The sequence below is a fragment of the Lepidochelys kempii genome, chromosome 5 (assembly GCF_965140285.1).
Source record: "Lepidochelys kempii isolate rLepKem1 chromosome 5, rLepKem1.hap1, whole genome shotgun sequence".
In the NCBI taxonomy this organism is placed as follows: Eukaryota; Metazoa; Chordata; order Testudines; family Cheloniidae; genus Lepidochelys; species Lepidochelys kempii.
In genome coordinates, this window is record NC_136384.1 from 85,546,904 (window position 1) to 85,562,629 (window position 15,726).

At 40.0% G+C, this 15,726-nt stretch overlaps 1 protein-coding gene across 3 annotated transcripts in view; it reads left to right on the forward strand.

The window, feature by feature from the left end:
- The window catches only part of SEMA4D (semaphorin 4D), a 141,382-nt gene that overhangs the window by 86,317 nt on the left and 39,339 nt on the right, over nt 1-15,726 (forward strand). Inside the window, exon 1 of one of the 3 annotated variants that reach the window (XM_073344911.2) lies at nt 9,175-9,543. The exons of the other annotated variants lie outside the window; for them this stretch is intronic. The gene's annotated coding sequence lies outside the window, so the exon portion shown is untranslated. Of the gene's footprint in view, nt 1-9,174; nt 9,544-15,726 lie in introns of those variants that run through there. 3 annotated transcript variants of the gene reach the window in all.

The following is a 15,726-nucleotide window of genomic DNA, read 5'->3' on the forward strand; positions in this document are numbered from 1 at the left end:
AAATGTCCAAGATAAACTCCAACTTCATATTACAGTTTATATATATAAAAATAATGTGTGGTGGTAAAATACGTAATGTTGGAGTTAAGGTTTTTTGTGTGAGTGCAGGAATAGGATTTGTCCTTTTTCGGGCTCTCACTGACCAGCCTTTACTCGAGGTTTGTGGGAGGCAGGGGAATGATGGGGACTGGAAAGTGAAAGAGCTCAGTTTTGGCCATGCTAAATTTAAATTGAGAGCAAGACACCAGGAGGAAGTGTCACAGAGCCAGGCTGAGATGCAAAATAGGGCTGAGGGAATAGAAAGGTATGATTGTGAGTCACCAGGATAAGATAATTGTTGAGGCCACATGAGAAGATGCAGTCTCCCAAACACAAAGTGTGGTTTGTTAGTTAGGAGCAGGAACTTTCTGCTGCAATTAGTTGTGATAGTGTGTTCTTTTGCATTATGTATTAAGCTTATCTTGGCCAACTGATAGGTCTAAATGAGGAATCATCATTGAGCAGGTATGTTTCCAATAGGATCTCACAGGGACCACTTTGTGCCTCACTGCTATTTAATATTTTGATCAATGGCCTGCAAAAAAACATAAAATCATGACTGATATGCAGATGACACAAACATTGGGCTAGTGGCAAATGAGGAAGATGGCAGGTCACTGATTCATAGCAATTTGGATTGCTTGGTAAACTGGGTGCAAGCAAACCATATGTGTTTCAATAAAGTTAAATGTAAATGTATACCTGTAGGAATAAAGTACATGTAGATAGTACTTACGGGATGGGGACTTTATCCTCTGAAGCAGTGACTCTGAAAAAGATTCAGGGGTCATAGTGGATAATTAGGTGAACATGACCTCCCAGTGTGATGCTGTGGCCAAAGGGCTAATGCAATCCTGGGGTACATAAACTGGGGTGTCTAGAGTAGGAGTAAAGAGGTTATGTTACCTTGATATTTGGCTCTGGTGCAGCCACTGCTTAAATAATGTGTCCAGTTCTGGTGCCCACAATTCAAGAAAGATGTTGATAAATTGGAGAGCATTTGGAGAAGACCCATGAGAATGATTAAAGGATTAGAAAACATGCCTTATAGCAATAAACTCAAAGAGCTCAATCGATTTTGCTTAATAAAGAGAAGATTAAGGGGTGACTTGATCACAGTCTATAAGTGCCTATAAGGGGAACAAATATTTAGCATTAGGCTCTTCAGTCTATAAGAGCAAGGTATAACAGTGGTTGGAAGTTGAAGCTAGACAAATTCAGACTGGAAATAAGGCATAGATTTTTAACAGCGACAGTAATTAACCATTGGAACAATTGACCCAGAATCATGGTGGATTCTCCATCATGGAAAATTTTTAAAACAAGATTGGATGTTTTTCTAAGAAATATGCTCCAGGAATTATTTTGGTACCGTTCTATGGCCTATGTTATACTTGAGATCAGACTTAGGTGACCACAGTGGTCCTTTCTGGCCTTGGAATCTATGACAGTGTGGAAACAATAAAAGAGAGCACCAACATGCAGTTTAAGAGTTGAATTTTTGACTTAAAAAAAAAAAAGAGTATTTGAGGAATGGTTTGGAGAACTATAAATAAATTGCTGAATTGTAGTAGACTAAAGTAGCTCCCAATACCTTTTCAGAAACAAATCATTTACTTATCTTTATTTTTTTTAATAAGAACACCGGTGAAGCACAGGATTTCTGTAAGCTGACGGCTGTCCACAGAAAGTCGTAGATGTGAAAACCTTAAGTTGTTGTTTGTAAGTCCATGAGTGATGCTACTGATTTCCTCTCCAAAGTGCTATCTTTTAGTTTTTTGCAGGCCAGGATATAGTTATATGAGCTAAAATATAGCCAGCATAGCAGATATGGTACTAGATACTGCCATGAAAACAGAAGCTGCAGGAGCAGTGAATGGGCAGATTACTTTTGCATTGATCTTTATTTATAGTCCTAGCTCATTTGCTGCTCTACCATTCTTGTTTTCTTTCTGCCTCTTGGTCATTCCTGTTATGCACCAAATTAGGAGATGTCATAGAATTCCAGCATAAGGGTAGAACGATGGAAACTGATGTAGCAGCAAATATTATTTTGATATGTTAGATATCCACATTACTAAAACAAAATGCTAATTATGTGTATTACAATATTTCAGTTCAGAAGCTCTAACCCACCTTTTTATACACTGACTTGTTCTATTTTAGAACTCTTGAACCACACAGGCTATTCATGAGAATTCATTCTGAAAACAATCTGTTGATAGCATATGCAGTTGTGGTAGTTCATTACTATTTGGCTGTTTAACCTGCGGTTTGCTTCTGTATGTGTTTAAATAAATTTACTGATAAGACTGAACTATATTGAGGCGGTTTGGCTGGTTTTTGTACGAGTGAAGTGTTTGCATTAGCAGCAAGAGTATATATGTGTTTTTCAGCAGCCGACCTCTGGAATGGAAACTATATTTTGGTGAGAAAAGTGGATGTTTTTGTTTGAATGCTACCGTTCCAGACCTTAAAATAATAAATAAATAAATAATAAAAGATGGGGAGAGCTGCTGCTTGTCTGGAGGCTTTCTTCTAAATTTCTTTCCTTTTGATTGGTTTCAGAGTAGCAGCCGTTTCAAAAGGCTAGTTACAGGAAGGAGTACACATGAGTGATAGGTTCTACTGGTAAATTATATTAAAGAGGAGGGTAGTGCAGTTATTTTTAGTCAGTTATCCTAAATTCTCAGAAGTACCTTTAGTAGGTTAATGTTTCATACAGTTTGTTTTATAGTAGAGGTGTGAGCACTTTCCCTTTTAGAATGCTGAAGGATTTATGTTCAATTTATGTAAAAGAATTACAGTAAAATTAAAGTTTCCTTGAAGATGAATATAATGAATTTAACTTGTTTCCATACTTTCATTCATCTGTAATCCAGTGGATGTTTTCTTTAACCTTTCATAATTTAGTCACAATTGTCAAAATAATTAGTTGGGAGGTTTTTATTGAAAATTTACAAAGAATGATTGTTCAGACTGTAACTTTTTGGGTTTTTAAAAAAAAAGTCACCATACTTAAATAACTTACCGAAATAAATAATTTTTCAGTATGGGCTTTGAAATCTTAGCTGATATAGAAGAATATAATTTAATATTTCAACAGGTTGAAAATATAATACAATCTCTGTGGAACTCCCTGCATCTTGTGGTTTTAAGGCTTTTGTGAAAATTTTAGAACAGATGGTAGATCCTGAGGGGGACGCCTGGATTTGTTTGAATCTTTGGAATTGATGGGAATGTCAATTTGATATTCAAGTCCCAGTGCGCTAATGTGTGTAACTGTGTCATAGCTATTGGCAAACTATGAATAGCAGTTTATTTGTATGGTATTACTACAAATGTCTCCTGGACAGGCAGGCAGCCAATAGAAATGTGATTAGACAAGAAAAGTCCATGAAAGCTCCTGTGGAATTAATCCTCACCACGGCTCCATTGCATTCAGAATACTGTTCTAAATTGATAGACTTAATTTAAAATATTATTTCATTATTAGTGAGATTTTTTTCACCCTTACCTCAATAATGTGCCTCTATGAAATCATATAATTAAACAATTATCATGAAAAGAACAATCTGCTATATTCAGTTGTCTTCAAAAGCTACCATACTTACTTACTCCATTCTGGCTGACTGGGAGAAGATTTCCTGGCAGCTAATGTTGGGCTGGAGGAGATGCTCATTTCGAGGCCCTTAACCTCACTGGCCAACAACTACCTACGTATGCCCAATGTGAGGGTCAGTGGTGCAAACGTAGAAGATATAAAAATGTAAAGGGAAAAACTAATCATCTTCCCATGGGCTAGAGTGATCCTTTAGGGTCAGCCCAGAGTATATGGGAATTGTGGCTCCCCTCCGTCTATGGTGATGGTAGTAGGGGCAGAAGTAAATAACTGCAGCCCTGAAAAAGGTGCCTACCACTTCTGTTTGCCTCTGTTGGGGAGAGCGGTCATGGCTTTGCTCCCCTCTCCTCTCACTTGCTGTGGAGGGACCTAGATCACTTGCTGTGGAGGGACCTAGAGCTGCTGTCTTTCTTACACCCTGCATGGCCATGTTAGAGATAACAACCGTGTAGCACTAAATGTTGATGGTTAAATTTTGAACTACACATTGGCATGTACGTTACAACACTCTGTTTATAGTAATGGTCTTTCCATTAAGTAATCAGTCACAAAATGGACCACATCTTTGGTGCAGTATAGAAAGGAGAAGTTGTTTCATGGTTATTAAAAAATGTAATGGAAATTGTTTATTTGTTGAAGGGATTCTTTAAATCCAGTGTTTGCAACACAAACATTTCAGTATTTTTCTAGTTTAGGAGACCTTGTAAGTGAAATTGATCTGAAACAAATATGAGCCTGACTGTTCTGTTTCCATCCTCCAAGATTATTCAAGTGGAAAAGGAAACACACAGTGCAGTATGCATAGTAAAAAAATAAATTTGTGTTTAAACAAAACAAAAAACCACTATGTACATCAGTGTCAGATGTTGTGAAGGCTGATGTAATCAAATGTGAAAGAAACGTGAATCAGATGCAGTTAACAGAACTATTGTATACTCTTTCACAGTTCAGTTTCTATGATGCATTCTGAAAATTGATTGAAATTTTCAAGCAAATCGAGTTGAGCAAGCTGTGTTTGTAATTAAATATATGTAATTGGAAAAGTTACTTCTTGATTAGAAAGCATAAATTAGAAGCTGGATTAATGTTAGACACATCATTTTTCCTGGAAGGTGTCTTCAACAAATAAATTAAGTCTTGTTTAAAATTTGATGGAACATTTCCAGATTCATTATAACCTGAATTATCATAGCTGTAGCTGGCAAACATTCCCCATAGCAGCTAAGTAGAATTGGATTTGAAGCACATGTTATTGGCCTCAAATCCTGTATCATATCAACAATATTTGATACAGATACCTGAGGAAAAAATTCCCTATCCCTGAAGAACACATTAAATAAACTCTGGACACAGGAGATTTATCAGAGGGTTGATTTAATAAGCAGAATTGAATTTAATAACTGCCAGAATTGAATGCTACTTCAAAATTATTATTTATTTATAGTGTGGCACAGTTATGCATGGTGTTTTACAGACAACGGATAGATACCTACCCCAGAATGCGCTTAAAGCCTAATGCTCAGTGTACTCTATTACACTGCAAAAATAACCATGTTCATAGATTGTGTTGTAACATGTTTCTGTCTCATGTTTCATGTCTGATTCTCACCTATAAGAACGGGGCAGCATGCTTGTGAAATACTCGAAGCCATGTTAGGGAATTGGGTTTTAGACTAGGAATCTTTCAGGATTAAAATGCAGTTCTCTAAGATTGTGACGTGGCTTTATGTTGGTTCACATAGGAAGCCCATCATGCTTTAAATGGTGTAGACAGGTCCTTCATTAGCCATAACAAAGAGAGAGAACTTCAGATGAATGGATAGGAGAGAGGTGGATTTACATAGAACAAAGTTGTGGAGATTATTTGTTGCATAGCAAGTGGATCACAGAAGTCCCTATTTTTTTCTATAGTTTACAAAGATTGTTCGGTTTAGTTTTTGTTCTTTGTTCTTCAACTTAATATGGAATAGAGTCAGTAGCATTTACTAAAGAATCTAACAAATCATTATCTAATCATCCTAGGCTTCCTGTTTGTTATATTTTACATTTGGGAATAAATAGGATTTTTAACTAGCCTTTTAAAAGATATGCTTCATTTGATTATGGGGTGGAGAATGTCTTTACATCTCACTATTTGTGACCTGCCAGTTTCAACAATCCGTAGAATAATTTCATTCTGAAGGATGTTATATTAACCAATAATCCCAGTATTATGTAGAGAAGCCAGTCACTTATGAACATTTTAAATAAGCATTCCTTTCTTGTATGTTTCTCCCTTGCAGACAATGAAAGTTACCTAGCACTATCAGCTGCCACCAGCTGTATGTTAGGGTGGCACATACTAATTTCTCTAGACATAAAAACTATTGGTGCTCCCCCTGAACTACAGCACAATAATTAAGTCAAACATATTTTTAAATAAGAAAAGGAACAAATGTTCCATATCCATCTGCCTGACTTCCAAATATCTGTACCGGGAGTTTGGAGAACTCTAAACTCCCATCACAAAATTTGGGAACCTCTGATTAGCTTTGTAGAGTGTTGGATTTTGTTGTTTTTGTTAAACTGTAGCTTGGTTGTTGCATACAAATTCTACCACTTCTGATAATGCCACCCTTTGGTTTCCAGCTTCTTTTCCCATTTCACTGCCAAATAGAGATTTTTTGCCTTCCTTCCCTCTTTTATTTCTATTTATCCAAAAATGTAATATAATCTTTGAATAAAAATAAAAAAGATGTGCTTCCATGAGGCCCAGGATTACAAGCTTCCCTTTGTATTTTCTTAATCAAAAATCATGAGGCCCATTGTTTTAACAGATGCTACCTAGTAGCATTTCACTCATTTAGTGTGACCATACTAGTATTTTTCCTTAACAGTTTCCACTGTTGCATTACTCAGTGCTGCAATTCCATCAAGAGGCACTATTGTGGGCTGTCTGGCTGGCTGTGTTTAAATCGTCATGTTGTGTACAGAAGGTCTAGATGAGCGTTTAACACACTGGTACCTTGTTTGCACCAGCGCTCCCACTGTTGCTCCCACTACTGGTGAGAAATACTAAGATAAATGCTAGAGTAAACGAACCTTGGGCTAGTTTTGCAACAAGACTGCTCCCAGGCCCTCCTTGCCTTATATATGACAGTAAATCATAATGTTTTGGGATTGCACAGATAGCATAGAAGGTTCTGGACTTTATAATATTGAATCTTTTAAAGTAATCTGAGAATAGTCTGCATCATGCATCTCTTAGAATTGTTGTAGGGTGTGGGTGTATTTTATAGGCAGTGCAGGTATAGTTTAAGCTTGTTAGAAAATTTAACTAATAAGATCCTGTTTATGACTGCTTTTAATTTTACTGGGGGCCTCCATCCTGACCACCATGAGCGATACGAAGGCAGTTTTTCTTTCAGGCCCATTTCATCGTTGGTCTCTCTGTTAAGTCTGCCAACAATAGTGCCTGTTGCAGTGCTCGTTTTTTGGTAGGGATATGGCTCTGGCAGAAAATGGCCCGAGAGACTAAATCATTCCATACAGTCCACCAAGCATACTAACATTCAGTCACTACTAACCTGTGGCAAGTTCAAGCTGGTGACATAGAGGTGAATGTGTCTTTGTCTCTATAACAGTATTTTAAGCCATCTAGCTCCCCATTTTTGTATTTTAGACTTTACTGTTTTACTCTCCATTGTTTATGTAATAAAATTTTCAAACCATGGAGGCTTTGTCTACCAATTCCATATGCCCTCTTGAGTAGGTGTTTTACTTCCCTATTTTTCCTTTGCTGCATCAGAAATTGACATCTCTTATTTCTCTGTCTGTGCACTAGCATTATTGATGAACACAGGGACGTTCACAGCTCTGGAATTCCAGCTGTGCCCTGGCAAACTGCCATGTGCTCTGTTAATTGTTTCTTTCTTGTATAAAGGTGGTATTTCAGTCAACTGTTGATATAGAGCATTATGGAGAGATCATACAGGCAGTGTGCCCTTTGTATCATGATTAATTGCAGCCAAATGATGACTGAAAACATTCTTGGCAGCAGAGTATATGTTTTAACATCATGTATTATTATTTTAAATGTATCTGCCACTGAAAACTTATAGATGTGTTACAGAACATAGAAACATTCGTTGCCCTGAAGAACATAGCCTAAATATTTAAAGTTGATAGTACACTTAAGGTTTCAAGGTTGCTTTATGTATTCTTTCTAATATTTACTTGTTTTTGGACAAATTATGGCTCATTTTTGGGATTAAATCTCTTCACAATTACCTAACTTTCAGAAGTGCTGAGCACTCATCAATCTCATTGAAGTCAATGAGAGTTGCAGTAGCTCAGCAGTTTTGAAAATCAGGCCACTGGTTTTGTATATTCTGCATTGTTTTCTTTCTCTCACTTGAATTACATCAAAGCAGTCTCATACTGAAACCTTGCACACTCGGGATAAGTTCCCTGCAAGTATGAATGAACTAGCCCCTACAAACAATTTTCAACACTGCAAAAATGGTAAATCCTAGGCATTTTCTGTGTATATTGTATATAAATATATACTGTAATTTTTGCTGTGGTGGATTTGGCCAGATCCTGTCACGCTCCAGCTTTTACTGAAACTAATGGGGGATGAGCATACACACCACCTTGTAGGATTGTGTCCCTCAGTACAGCATATTTTGTACCAAACTACCTATATATATTTTTAATTGTGTCACAAGTTGGCCCTAAACAGACTATGTCCTGTAAGTCAAATTTAATTTTTTTATAGATTGGTTCATTTGCAGATCAACACAGGGAGTATAAAATGTCATATTTCTGCCGGGCATCCAGAAGGCTTTTCAGTTAACATTGAAAAATGAGCACTTAATGAGCCAACCAGACAATTTTTATTCTTCCTCAGTTTGAGAAGATAATGTAGTTTGTTTGTTCCAGACTTTCCTTGTCATTTTTCATAGTCTAAGAAAGGTGAGATAGCCCAAGACAGTAGCCATGGCAACTAGTAAGCATTAATACTTTTCCATCATGGGGCCATAGGATTAAAATAATTCTATTTTGGGACTCATAAGCTTACAGGACACTAACAGTATCACTCTGGAGACCTCTCTCTCATATTATAGGAGGGTTAATAGGTCATTGCATTTTCAGCTGCCTATTAAATAAATGGTAGAGAGAAATGATTGCCTCTATGCTCCTGTGATATTGGTGATATGTAATTATAAAGAAAGAACAAGAGAGGAGGAGAGAGGAAAACCGATTAATGTGGACTGGGGACCTACCAAGTCTCTTCAGTAAGCTAAGTGATAGAATAGAAGAAGAAATTACCATTCAACTGGAAGGGGAGCCAAAAGAAACTAAAATGTTTTGCCATTTTACAAAAATATTTGTTCTGTTTTTTACACTTCTACTAAATTACAGGAAATAAAAATACTAAACTGGTTCCCACTCAGTATAGCAATGCCCTAAAACACTTCTACTGCAGCACATCGTATCCACCTCCTGTGACTAGATCACCGCATAGGAATCGGCACGAGTGGAATGGATATTACATAGGCAAGCTCTGGAAGAAGAAGAAATGATTACTTACCTTACTATTACTGTAATTCTTCAAGATGTGTGCTCCATACGTATATATTCGCTGACCTGCCCCCCATCCCTCCTGTTACAGAGTCTGATAACATCCAGACTTTGTGGGGTAAAGGAACTGAGAGATGGTTGAGGTAGCCCTGCCCTTTATGTGCTCAGCTGGAGGCACAAGGACACTCAGGGCTCAGGCACAGCTACAACAGTTACTGCTGACCAAAAGAATCAGTCTCCAGTACATAGCGTGTACACACACCAAACGTGGAATATACATATGGGAAATCATCCTGAAAACCTGCAGTTCCTGTAGGGTAAGTAATTAAACATGAACGATTCCAAGGATGGGAGGCAGAGGGGGAGTATATAATTTATTAGAAACACAGCTAGTGCTGTATTTTAAGAAAGTTATCTCTCTGATATCCCGTGAAGTCTGAACTGCAGACTTACTCATTTGTTTGCCAGACTGAATGACATCACAACCACTGTACCATAAACATAGGGAATGAATATACAGGTTTAAAGTGGAAAGGAGTTTTTCAAATCTTTGTTCTGGTTGCAGTGTAATTTGCTGTGTCAGGGAAATGAGAATATTTGTAGCTAGGATTTTCTCAGGATTTTTTTGCTGGTGGTAAATGCTAACTACATTTGCTTTGTTCCTCTTCTGGAATCTAACTAACGTTTGAAGGGGGATTTAAAAACAAAACCAGAAAAACCTTTACAAATCGCCTTTAAAATGTGTGGTTTATTAAGTACTATTGTGCTAGAAAGACGGTCTCTTAAGGGCATGCTGGCCTGTTTGTTCGATTCCAAATATTAATAATACCCTAAAAATGTTGCTGACAAGCCTCCATTGACCACAAGGACTTAACAGACCCGAGAGCTGATCACGGTGGGGCAGGGGGCAAAGATAAACCCTGACCTGGGGTCCAGCCTTACTGGACTCCTATAAATAAATCAGACCTTTACAGGAAACTCAGAGACTGAATGTTAGTGGAAGACCCCCAGACCGGAGATCCTGGAAAGGCTGGAATACGGTTCCAAAGCAGGAAAAGAACTGTGGGAGAAGAGCCTCTGAAACCACTCAAGTGTGATCTTAGAGAAAGGCCCAGCCTGTTACACTTACTCACATTGACTTCTGTGAAACCGCTTGTGGCATAAGGTATTATGATACCCTTACATGAGTGAGGATATGAGAATTTAGCCCTGTATTTGTGTCTTGGATCCACACATCTCTGATGACTGATTTGGAGCTTTTGAGTAGGAAGTAGACTGACCATAAAAAAATTGAGGTTATTGAAAGAGCAAAAACATTTCATTTTGGGCAAATAATGGATTTTTTTGGTTTGTTGAGAACTCTGAAAAAATGGGGAAAACAAATTTGCCTCATACTGAAAACAAATTTTTTCAAAATTTTTGGTGAATTAAAAAGTTTAAATTCTTTGTGTGTTGGGTCAAACAAAAATATTTCATTTCAAATTAAAGTATTTTCAATTATTTTAATTAAAAAAAAATAAAATTGAAGGAAATTTTTTAAAAAAGTTTTCAAACTGAAAAATCAGTGTTTTGAAAACATTGAAACAAAATGGTTTGACTTTTTTGAAATGTTTTCTTTCAACACAGTTTGGTGAAACATTTTTGTCAGCTCTAGTCTCAACATGATTCCAGAAGAGAACATGTTGAAATATAAATTTGCTAAACTCACCATTGTATTTATTTTTTTATATTTCAGAAAAGCAGGGTTTAAAAAAAAAAAAAAAACAACCACGTTTAAAGGCAGGAAAAGATGTAAAGCAGAGTAGACTTTCAGCTCTACATAAATGGCAGTACTATGTGCCTCAAAATATGAATTATAATATGGGTAGTAGATGGAAATTACTGTTGTCAATAGTTGCCTGTGGTTATCATATAAAGTATAATTTTATAATCATGTAATTTGTGAAAATTACTCTTTTTATAAACTCTGCATAATGCTATTGAAGTACTTGCCAAAAATACCATGTGGCTGTGTCATAAATATAAAGGGAAGGGTAAACCCCTTTGAAATCCCTCCTGGCCAGGGGAAAGCTCCTCTCACCTGTAAAGGGTTAAGAAGCTAAAGGTAACCTCGCTGGCACCTGACCAAAATGACCAATGAGGAGACAAGATACTTTCAAAAGCTGGGAGGAGGGAGAGAAACAAAGGGTCTGTGTCTGTCTGTAGTCGTCTTGGCCAGGGACAGAACAGGAATGGAGTCTTAGAACTTTTAGTAAGTAATCTAGCTAGGTACGTGTTAGATTATGATTTCTTTAAATGGCTGAGAAAAGAATTGTGCTGAATAGAATAACTATTTCTGTCTGTGTCTCTTTTTTGTAACTTAAGGTTTTGCCTAGAGGGGTTCTCTATGTTTTTGAATCTAATTACCCTGTAAGATATCTACCATCCTGATTTTACAGGGGGGATTTCTTTATTTCTATTTACTTCTATTTTTTATTAAAAGTCTTCTTGTAAAACACTGAATGCTTTTCCATTGTTCTTAAGATCCAAGGGTCTGGGTCTGTAGTCACCTAGGCAAATTGGTGAGGCTTTTTACCAAACCTTGTCCAGGAAGTGGGGTGCAAGGTTTTGGGAAGTATTTTGGGGGGAAGGACGCGTCCAAACAGCTCTTCCCCAGTAACCAGTATTAGTTTGGTGGTGGTAGCGGCCAGTCCAAGGATAACGGGGGTAATATTTTGTACCTTGGGGAAGTTTTGACCTAAGCTGGTAAAGATAAGCTTAGGAGGTTTTTCATGCAGGTCCCCACATCTGTACCCTAGAGTTCAGAGTGGGGGAGGAACCGTGACATGGTGGCACAGCGGTGGGATTAACCTGAAATCATTTTGAGATCCAGTTGAGATTTTTTGAACTAGAAATACAGATTTTAAAAAGGAATTTTTAGGAAGTCCAGAAAGAAGCTTTGAAACTGAAAGCAGCTTGGTTTCTCTCTGCTTTGTGGCCAAGCAGAGACAAAAGGGGATTATCTTGTGAATTGCAGGTTTTCTTTGCCTGGAGGCAGGGTACTTAACTCCTGTAGGGAAATTCACAGTCTTCCAACCCAGAGGTTTTTTTTTTTCTTTTCTTCCTAAAAGTAAATAGGGCGGGTGTGCTCTACCCATTTGCCTGGAGACAAAAATGGCAGGGTTTTTTTTTTAGGATTTTGATTTTTTTCGTTCTACAAGGAGCACAGGTTTGAAAAGGAATTTTTTTTTTCTTTGGGCTGGGTAAGCAGGTTTCCAAGTAGTTGGAGGTTTTTTACTTTAATTTGGGCCCAGAGCAGAGACAAGGGAATTGTCTTTTTCTGTAGGCTGACAATCACTATCAGAGAATAGGTATTCTATTCCAGCACAGCAAAATTTTACAGCCAAGTTTTGTTTGTTTATTTCTAAACCTCGGGTGTAAAGTTAGTTAAAAACAGAGAGGTTAGAATGGCAAAATCCGCGGCTCGACTACAGCTCGAATTAGCCAAATTTCAGGCTGAGGAAAGACAAAGGGAACATGAAAGACAGATAGAACTCATGCGGCTGGAGAAGGAGGTACAGGAGGCTGCCCACAAGAGGGAAATGGAGGCAAGGAAGCATGTGGAGGAGATGGAGAGGATAAAGGCCCAGCAGAATATACCAACAAACCCTAGCAATCCTTCTCCAGGTACCACTTCCCATCCCAGAAAGTTCCCCACCTACAAGGCAGGTGATGATACTGAGGCCTTCTTAGAAAACTTCGAAAGGGCCTGCCTTGGGTACAACATCTCTACTGACCAATACATGGTAGAGCTGAGGCCGCAGCTCAGTGGACCCTTAGCTGAGGTGGCAGCTGAAATGCCTAAAGAACATATGAACAAGTATGAACTGTTTAAATCCAAGGCGAGAGTCAGAATGGGGATAACACCCGAGCAGTCTCGTCGGAGGTTCCGAGCCCTAAGGTGGAAACCAGACATGTCATTTACCCGACATGCCTACCACATTGTGAAACATTGGGATGCCTGGATATCAGGAGCAAGTGTTGAATCTCCAGTAAATTTGCCCTTCCTAATGCAAATGGAACAATTCTTAGAGGGTGTTCCTGAGGAAATAGAAAGATACATCCTAGATGGGAAACCCAAAACTGTAATTGAGGCAGGAGAGATTGGAGCCAGATGGGTGGAGGTGGCAGAGAAGAAGCAAACTGGTCGCAGTTGGAGCGGAGACCAGAAGGGACCACCCCAGACCACACCCTATTACCGGGGGCCGCCCAAAGCCCCACCTACCTCCCAAAGAACCCTCCAGACCCCTTATCGTCCCACCACCCCGTTCTCCAGCAACCCTCCTCGCCCCGGTGACCCGTCAGCTGGACAGTGTTTTAAGTGTAACGAGCTGGGGCATGTAAAGGCCAACTGCCCCAAGAACCCCAACAGATTACAGTTCATTGCACCGGAATCACACCAGAGGTCCACAGGCCCAGATACCTCCCAGATACCCTTGGAGCGGAGGGAAACTGTGAGTGTGGGCGGGAAGAAGGTCACCGCGTGGAGGGACACCGGAGCACAAGTGTCAGCTATCCATGCTTCCTTAGTGGACCCCAATTTAATCAACCCAGAGATCCAAGTGACGATTCAACCCTTCAAGTCCAACTCTTTCAATTTGCCTACAGCCAAGTTGCCTGTCCAGTACAAGGGCTGGTCAGGACTGTGGACTTTTGCAGTCTATGATGATTATCCCATCCCCATGCTGTTGGGGGAAGACTTGGCCAATCATGTGAAGCAGGCCAAGAGGGTGGGAATGGTCACCCGCAGCCAGGCTAAACAAGCCGTGAGGCCTAGCTCTGTTCCGGAAACTTCTATCAGGACCCAGTCAGAGGTGATGGACCTGGACCCCAGGCCAATGTCTGCAACAGCAGTAGTGGATCCAGTCCCAGAGACCCAGACGGAACCAGTCCCAGAACCGGAACCAGCCGAACAACCAACACCAGACCCCGTGTCAGCACTGAATCCAGTACTTGCAACCTCAACACCAGAGGGCCCCACCGAACCTGAACTGGCAGCAGCCGATAACCCTACACAAGAGGCTCAGCCGGAGCCTGAATCCCAACATAGTGCACCAGCGGAGAGCGGTTCACAGTCAACAGAAACAGCTCCATCCCTTATATCGCTTCCAGAGGGACCAAGCCTAGGTCCCCAATCCAATGAGGAACTGATGTCTCCAGCATCAAGGGAACAGTTCCAGACCAAACAGGAAGCAGATGAAAGCCTCCAGAGAGCGTGGACGGCGGCACGGAGCAACCCACCGCCTCTCAGCTCTTCTAATCGATCCAGGTTTGTTGTAGAAAGAGGACTTTTATACAAGAAAACTCTTTCTGGGGGACACCAGGAAGACTGGCATCCTCAGAGACAGTTGGTAGTTCCAACTAAATACCGGGCCAAGCTCTTGAGCTTAGCCCATGATCACCCTAGTGGCCATGCTGGGGTGAACAGGACCAAAGACCGTTTGGGGGGGTCATTCCACTGGGAGGGAATGGGCAAGGATGTTTCTACCTATGTCCAGTCTTGTGAGGTGTGCCAAAGAGTGGGAAAACCCCAAGACCAGGTCAAAGCTCCTCTCCAGCCACTCCCCATCATTGAAGTTCCATTTCAGCGAGTAGCTGTGGATATTCTGGGTCCTTTTCCGAAAAAGACACCCAGAGGAAAGCAGTACATACTGACTTTCATGGATTTTGCCACCCGATGGCCGGAAGCAGTAGCTCTAAGCAACACCAGGGCTAAAAGTGTGTGCCAGGCACTAGCAGACATTTTTGCCAGGGTAGGTTGGCCCTCCGACATCCTCACAGATGCAGGGACTAATTTCCTGGCAGGAACTATGAAAAACCTTTGGGAAGCTCATGGGGTAAATCACTTGGTTGCCACTCCTTACCATCATCAAACAAATGGCATGGTGGAGAAGTTTAATGGAACTTTGGGGGCCATGATACGTAAATTCGTAAATGAGCACTCCAATGATTGGGACCTAGTGTTGCAGCAGTTGCTCTTTGCCTACAGAGCTGTACCACATCCCAGTTTAGGGTTTTCCCCATTTGAACTTGTATATGGCCGTGAGGTTAAGGGGCCATTGCAGTTGGTGAAGCAGCAATGGGAGGGATTTACACCTTCTCCAGGAACTAACATTCTGGACTTTGTAACCAACCTACAAAACACCCTCCGAACCTCTTTAGCCCTTGCTAGAGAAAACTTACAGGATGCTCAAAAAGAGCAAAAAGCCTGGTATGATAAACATGCCAGAGAGCGTTCCTTCAAAGTAGGAGACCAGGTCATGGTCTTAAAGGCGCTCCAGGCCCATAAAATGGAAGCATCGTGGGAAGGGCCATTCGTGGTCCAGGAGCGCCTGGGAGCAGTTAATTATCTCATAGCATTCCCCACCTCCAACCGAAAGCCTAAGGTGTATCATATTAATTCTCTAAAGCCCTTTTATTCCAGAGAATTAAAGGTTTGTCAGTTTACAGCCCAGGGAGGA